We start from the raw sequence: 8,460 nt of genomic DNA, 5'->3' as shown, positions 1-8,460 counted from the left end.
ACTGTACCTGCCTTTAACCCAAACACCACTTGTTTCTAGTCTAGCTTTCCCAGCCATCAATCATCTGCAGAAACAATTCTTGTGAAGAAAGGACCAGACATCTCCACCAACTGCCAATCAACTGCCAAACACAGCACAGGCCAACCAGGCTAGCCAAAGCATCAAGGCACCTGAGGGAGAGATAGGAGCCAGTAGGTACCAGGCAAATCAAACCACCACCACGTCTCAGACTCTAATGGAGACAGCCTAGGACCCTTAACCCTAAAGCCCTAGCATTAGTGATATTAAGTGATCACACTGAAAAAAGTCATTAACCTATGCTTTGTCATCATGCCCTAAGGACTAAGAGACTTTTCCATCTAAATTGAAGCTGAAACTTTCCCTATGCATTATCTCCCCAATTTGAACTTAAACTACTTAAGAGAAAGGTCTATTATACTTTTCTATCTGTATCCCCAGTTTAGCACCATACTTTGCATACAATAAGCACTTAATAAATTCTTTATTCATTTATTCATTCACCTGCACTAAAAAAAAACTCCACATTGATAAGATCATAGATCCGTAAAAGCTTGAATGACAAGAATTAGAACCATATGAAAAAAATTTAATTAAAATAAAAAGTAATATTTAAAATAAATATTCTGGTTATAAATTACATATTCTAAAGTCAAGCACTAGTATAATTTTAAAAACCCCTCTAATGACAGTATACAAAATGGAAGTGGAGGGTGGATAGGCAATGTGGAATACATCTGTCTAAATCCTGGCTCTTCTAATAATTATCTGTGTTATACTAAACAAATAATTCACGTCTTTGGTCCTCAGTTTCCTCACTATATAATGAAGGGGTTGGACTAGAAATTTAATGAAATCTTATTATTGAGTGAATGAGTATAACATGATATTTTCCCTTTTAGGGGTGAAGAAGAATTAGAAGACATGATTTGCTTTTATTTTGTTTTTATTTTTTAGCAAAAGTGGAAAGGTTTGATAGGATCCCAAGACAAGAACTGTTTAAGTAGCGTATTATGTGTTGAAATTTCACTGCCAGTATCTGGTAAACAGGCAAAATACTGGAACTTTGTTTCTGTGGTCCAGAATATTCAGAAGAATTCAGTCTTCTTTGAAGTGTCTATCTTAAGGAGAGATTTTGTTGGAAAAAAAAATACCTTGAGAATGAGTTTTGTAAAGCTACTCTGAATCAGACTTAAATATGAAAAACAGTGGCAAATTCAGAAGTCACATTTCCAGTGAAATTACATCACTACCTAGTGATATACACATTCATTTTTTTAAAAAATTTAATCAATAAATAACAATTTACTGAGTGATGGGTATGTACCTAGTATTATAGGCTCTGTAGAAGATACAGAAGTGCCAGAAATGGCACTTAATGGCATTTAAAGAGCATAAAGACTCATTGTGGACTTGAAAGGAAGTAACTATATTGGTACAATGGTTAGAGCACTGGGTTTGGAATCAGGAAGATTCATCTTCTTGAGTTCAAAACCAGCCTCAGACCTTTATTAGCTGTGTGACCCTGGGCAGGTCATTGAACCCTGTTTGCCTCTGTTTCCTCATCTTTAAATGAGCTGGAGAAGGAAATGGCAAACTATTCTAGTAACCTTGCCAAAGAAAGCCCCAAAATGGGGTCATGGAGAGTTAATAATGACTGAAATGACAGAACAACAATTACAGGTCAACTAAGAACCACATTTATGTAGGGAATTGCACATACTTCAGAAGAGACCAAGCTATGTGCCCAAACAGCCAGAGAAGACTGCACCAAGTAATGAACTAGTATGACATGGAAAAAGGAGACAGTAAGGAGAGCAGTCATATGGAAATACAGAATGAGAGAGAGACTCAATCTCTTTGGGCCTCAGTCCCCTCACCTATTAAAAAAAATGGTGGTTTGACTAGATGGCCACTAATGAAGCCTCAGGCTCTAGATGTCAGCCTTATAATCCTATAACACAAACAAACATGCAAGAAGATGACCAGCTGGATATTTGGTAGTTATGATATCACAGTCTCACATACATATATGTTTACTTATACTGTGATGCTTTCAGGATTGTGATTTCTTTGGTGTAGGTGATCCCCCCATTGGCACATCTCCCAAAAACTTTGTAGAGAAGGAGAAGGATACGGAAACGGACATGGCCATGGAGACAGCCTCAGGCACTATGGTAAGAATTTTATAAGTGGTATCTCAGTTGATCCTCACAATATTGCAAGGTAGCTGCTATTATTATCCCTATTTTTCAGTTGAGGAAACTGAGGCAAATAAAGGTCAAGGGACTTGTCCATGGTCACATAGCCAGGAAATATCTGAGGCTGAATTTGAACTCAGGTCTTCTTTACTCCAGACCCAGCCCTCTATCCACTACAACACCTAGAACCCTTACGGACAAAAACTTGAAAACAATCTGGTAACAAGTCTATCCAAACTTACCAAATGCTGATCTTGCAAGTCTGCATGGTGCAATGGGAAAGTCATTGACTCTGAGGTTACAGGACCTCGATTCAAGTCTGATATGAATCCTGTGTGGCCTCAGGCCACGTGTGTGTGTGTGTGTGTGTATGTATAAAATTTATATAATAGACTGATCTAGTCCATATATATATTTGCTTGTATATGTATGTATATATTCTATATGAGTATGTGTGTATATGTGTGTGTGTATATGTATATCTCAGGCCTCTTAACTTCCCTCAATTGTAGAATGAGGGGTTTGGACTCTATGGCTTCTAAGATTCATTCTAAGTACAAAAATCTAAATACTAAGTCAAGAGCCTTTCTAATTGGTAACAGTTGTCAAAGAGTCCACTCTGTTCACATAATTTCACCAACCCAGGCTTGCCTTCATAGCACAGTAAGGTATCTAAGTAGGACATAAGTAGACACGTATAAAAGTAGATATACACATGTCATAGATACACATAAAAGCCAGTGTAGCATAAAGGATAGAGGGACAATATTAGTGTCTGAAGACTTGTATATAAATCCTGCCTCTGACACATAGTGGCATTGTGGGCACAGGCAAATCACACTCTCAGTATCCTTGGCAAACACCCTCAAACTGTACATTACCAATCTGCATCACTAGAAGGAGTTTCTTACACCAGTGAAGTTGTGGATCTGGGAAAAAAAATTAATGCTCACATAAATATATTATAAATTATAATCATAGCTAGCATTTTTGTAACTCTGTCAGCTATGCAAAACCTTAACTCATTTGATCCTCACAATGAGGCTGAGAGAGATTCAGTGAATGGCCCATGGTCAACTAGTATAAAATAAGCTCAGATATTCTTGACTCCCAGTCTGGCATTCCAACCACTTTGCCATCTAGCTGCCTAATGCACATTTGTAGAGAGTTTGGCACATACTAAGAATGCTTATTTCATTAAAGAAATTATTTAGAAAAAGAAATACACATTAAAAAGAGGTCTTTTTTTTCCTCAGCTCAGAGGAAAACTTCTACAAGAAGTTTCCCAGATACCCCATTCTCTACATCCCCAGGTGAAAATTCTTCTCCCCTCCTCAAATTTCTAATTGCTCTTTTCCAGGACCTTTATTTTTTACTTAACTAACTCCTCTTTGTATGGAATTAATTTCATTCTTGTTCTTCTCTTTCCCTACTAGATTGTAACCATGGCAGCAGTCATGTGTTCGCATGCTATTCTCACCTTAAAGTTCTGTGTTTAAATCCTCTTCCAAACCCCACAACTACCTCATGATATACTTCCTCTGTGTTGATTACACTATTCAGACAAAATGTTATCATGATTTCTTATCAAGACCTCCTAAGTCTGGTATCATTAAATAAGGATTATGGAATCATAGATTTCAAGATGGAAGGGACCTTAGAGGGCATCTCATCCAAAAAGCACATTTTGCAAATGAGGATACTGATACCTAGAGAGGTTAAGTGACCAAACCAATGTTATACAGGTTATAGAGTGACAGAGGTAGGAACTGAACCTATATTCTCTGATGCCAAATTCAGCTCTTTCCACTTTATGGTGCTGCCTTGTTCAAGTTGAGGGGGTGGTCACTAAAACACCGAATAAAGTTCAACCAAACAGCGCAAGTATACTCATAGCAAATCTCTGGGCACCTGCAAAGATCACCGATTAAATTTATAACTCACATTGAATCTCCTCCTTTAACTCACAAATCACTCTCCTAACCTAATTCCTCTCTCAGCCTCTACCTTTGTCTCCCTATAACTCTCTTATTTTCTTCTCCAAAGATTCATTTTCTGTCATTAACCTCCTCTTTCTTCTCTTCTACTTCCACCTCTTCCTCTCTTCTCTCCACTTCAAAGCTCAAACCACTTAGGTTCCCAAGCTTCCAACAATACCCCCCCATACACACATATTCAAATGATTCTCATTCATGATACTATTCTTTCTTTTCCTTCCCCTCCTCCTCCTTTTCCTCCTCCTCTCTTCACCTCTTTCTCCCTCACATGCAAACTATAGTTCTTTATACTAAGTAACATAGATCACAAACATTACCTCTTTGTCATTTATTTATTCATTTATTCATCAAGCATTTCTTAAGTGCCTACTATACATCAGGCAATGTGCCAGGTCCTAGGCACACAAAGATCAAACATCAAAAAATCTACCAGCTCTTTGATCATAGGCAAGTCATTTAACTGTGTTTGCCTCAGTTTCCTCACCTGTGAAATGAGTTGGATAAGAAAATGGTAAGCCACTCCAGCATCTTTGACAAGAAAACCCTAAATGGGGTCACAAAGAGCCTGACATGACTGAAAAGACTGAACAACCACCACCTCCCATGAAAGTGATCAAAAAAAGATTAAAAAAAATGAAACATTCCCTGCTTTCAAATAGCTTACATTCTCTAACAATATATATGCCATTCTTACTTCACCCTACCCAGATGTATTTCCTCTTTCACACTTACTAGTATCTAAGGAATATCATGACACTTTGTGAAGAAGAAAAAAAAGCCAGGAATATAATCCTCAACATCAAGCAAACTGATGCCTCTGAAGTATGCAGTTGTTCACACTTTGTCAAAATTCTCCGATATATTCTTAGTATCCCTTGCTCTGAGGGTAGTTTCTTCTACAGATACATGAATTCTACAATGGGCATAATGTGACACTAGATACTATAGAGGATATAAAAGAGTGATATTCTGGTTTCTACCCTCAAGGAGTTTATAATGTGTTGGGGGGAAGAAGACATAGATACATCAATTAATGAACAAAACAATAATTACAAAAAGAGTTGGAGAAGGGAAAGATTATTGTGGGCTAAAATACAAATATAAATAGGATAGAGATTCAAGAAAAGAGGACATTATTTGAATCAGAGAACCTGAATTCAAAATCTGGTTCTATTACTACTTGGATCACCTAAGGGAGGTCATGTCATTTCCTTGGACTTACTTTTCTCATTTGTAAAATGAGCAATATGATTTCTAAGATGTTTTCTGATTCTAAAATATATATTATTTCCCTTAAAAGATTCAATATTCTACTGCAGTCCTCTATTCTCAGCTAACCTTCTGTGAAGTTCCCCATTACTGAAATGGACTCAGCACCCTTCCCCTCCAAATACACTGAGGGAAATACTTCCCTTTCTTTATCTTCCTCCCTGTCCCAATGAAGGCCACTACATGGTGCTAAATAGAACTCTGGCCCTAGAGTCAGGAAGACTTGAGTTCAAATCCAGCCTCAGAAATTTACTAGCTCTTTGATCATAGGCAAGACAGTTAACTGTGTTTGCCTCAGTTTCCTCATCTGTGAAATGAGCTGGATAAGAAAATGGAAAAGCCACTCCAGTATTTTTGACAAGAAAATCCTAAATGGGGTCATGAAGAGCCTGACATGACTGAAAAGACTGAACAACCACCACCTCCAATGAAAGTGATCTGTCCCATCCTTAAATTTTCCTTAACACTTTGCCTGGATCTCTGTTCTGCCTCTATCATATTCTACATTGCTTCATTCAAATTTACATTTATGTCATATCTAGCTCCCATGCCCTGCCCTGACCCAGCTCAGCCCCTCACCACTTTTACACTGAAAGCTAATTGAGGTCAAAGACTTCATCATCTCAACATCTCAGTATTAAACACAGTGTCTTGAACATTGTAAATTTTTTAATTGAATTTAAATCAATTAAAAATCTTCTAATGGAGAAGCATTGGATAGGGAAAGATAATAGAACCAGCTTTTCATAGAGTGCCTTTCTGTGAGGATATCAAAATGCTTTTCTGAATTTAATTTTCTTATCATCCTTCTGAGTCAAGGAGGAGGTGCCTATTATTAGTCTAATTTAACTAATAGAAAGAATTAAAAACTCAAAGATGCTGAATTACTTTCTTATTGGAGGTCACTGAGTAAGTAGTCTGGGGAGGGACATAGTCATGGATTTCTGTCTCCCAATTCAGCACTAAAGCTATGATAGTTTCAGCTCATGCTAAATTCTTTTTTTTTCTTTTTGCAACAAAACCTTAGACTTAGGAATTTGACAAGTATTTTCAGAGGTACAATTGGATGGCTGCAAGGGACAGATAACTAAGCTGTCCTGTCCGGTCAAAAATCCAGAGAATGTCCTGAGCTGCCATCCAGAAGAACTGAATCTTTGGAACAAGAGTAACTAACAGGTGTCTTTTTGCTTGCTTGTGTTTTTCTTATGCTTTGTTTTGTTTTTTGCTCTGAAGTATTCCTCAAGGGATTATTACTTTAGATACTGTATCCAAAGGCAGCGTGGATCAGTGAAGGATCTGGATTTGTGTATGGGTGTATTTCTATTAGCTGAAGAAAAGAAAATAAAGTTTTATAAAACACACTTACTGGAGTTGCTATTAAATGCTGTAATTACCTTTTCGTTCAGAAAGAGCACTTTACGAGCATCTAACATCCAGTAACTAGAGTCATACTGAGAAATCTGTTTCCCCTAGTGCTGCAACAAGCCCAGCTGCTGATCATTAACTATTTCCATGCAGGAGGAAAGAAGGGCACAAGGGATAGGAGCACCACACCCTGCCATTTTTATTTAGTTCTTGCAACCAAGGACAAGAGTTTGGAAATAGCTGGAGAATTATGAGCCTTTCCTCATCTCTTCCTCTTATGAGAACCCTTATTTTCACTGATCATATTTTGGTTTATCTGATATACACAAAACTGGCCAAGTATGAGTGGCAACACCTTCCTAGGATTAATCCAGGTCCCTAGATCTGATTTTTACTTGTACTGAGAGTATAGAGTCCCATGATCGGTGAAGTTAGACTCTTGTATAGTTATTAAGACTGTGGAATTTGTAGAAAGAAGTATTCATCCTTTATAATAAGAAACAAAACCTTCATGGTAGGGGTATATTGTGAAAACTTGTCTTCTTCTGTACATCTGAGATGCAAGGGATGATAGGCCTTATTCTTATTTTTTCTTCTGTGGAAAATAGTCCTGTAGATTATAAGATTTCCTACTCCAAAGGGCCAAAGAATGTTGGAAATGTATGCAAAAGAAGATATATTCCTTAAAAAAATCTTTACTGACAATTGACTCTCTGAGACAGTGTGACCTTTTCCTCATACCTCCCATAGCACCTTGTTTTTTTTTTCATTTTCTGTTACCTTAATCATATAACAATCTATGTTATGATTATTTGTGCTTCTCTCTTATCTCATACTAAACTCAGGACTCAATGAAGACAAGAACCATGTCTGTAGTTTCCACCAAAGTGTCCCTCACAGAGTAGGCATTCAGCAAATATTTGTGTAATGTTTATTCAATTAATGGAATGGCCCTTCAGAGCAGCCACCCGGAAGAGGGACCATGATTCTAAATTCTAGAATTTCCATTTCTGGTTCTGAAAACTTTCATTCCCTCATTAAACAAGTACTTTTCTGAGTAATGTGCAAGGCTCTGTGGGAAACAGAGTTATGAATAAGATACCATCCATATCCTTCAGATGCTTACAATCTAACCAAAAAGGTAAAACAGAATCACAAATCAACAAGGATACAAGGCAGATGAATTAAGTACCACATGAGTGACATAAACAAAATACCATGGATTTCAGATGAGGTCCAGATTGTTTCCAAATGGGCTGGTCAGTGAAGAGTTCATGGAAAAGATGAAATTTAGGCTGCATATAGAAGGATGGGAAGAATTGGTACTGAGAATTCATGTTATGTTTTAGCTGAATGTATATTAAAGCAGTCATAATTTCTCCTCTTCTCTAGCTCCCAAGAACCTTCCCTCCAATAGTGCAATAATACTCATATACATAGATTTCCAGAAATTCACACTATAGTTTTTGTATTTCATATAGATCTCACATTCTCAAATATTTTCTGTTTTTCCAAGTTTTAAAATGATACATTTTAAAATGCTTAGTATCAATGTTTTTTTTAAAAATTCATAAATAGTAAAGACATTGAAAAAAATGTTTTATAATGTA

The 8,460-nt window shown here is 36.9% G+C and overlaps 1 long non-coding RNA gene across 1 annotated transcript; it reads right to left on the bottom strand.

The window, feature by feature from the left end:
• Positions 1-1,002: 1,002 nt before the first annotated feature.
• On the bottom strand, positions 1,003-8,146 carry LOC110193850 (uncharacterized). The gene is made up of 3 exons (XR_002320567.2): positions 8,068-8,146; positions 3,101-3,148; positions 1,003-1,135 (listed from the first exon to the last, which is right to left on the bottom strand). It is a non-coding gene; the product is annotated as an uncharacterized LOC110193850 (long non-coding RNA).
• Positions 8,147-8,460: the final 314 nt, after the last annotated feature.

The sequence above is a fragment of the Phascolarctos cinereus genome, unplaced genomic scaffold, assembly GCF_003287225.1.
Source record: "Phascolarctos cinereus isolate Bilbo 61053 unplaced genomic scaffold, phaCin_HiC Scaffold_2;HRSCAF=192, whole genome shotgun sequence".
Lineage (NCBI taxonomy): Eukaryota > Metazoa > Chordata > Mammalia > Diprotodontia > Phascolarctidae > Phascolarctos > Phascolarctos cinereus.
The sequence above is the reverse complement of the archived record's forward strand: the minus strand, read 5'-3'. Positions and strand labels throughout refer to the sequence as shown.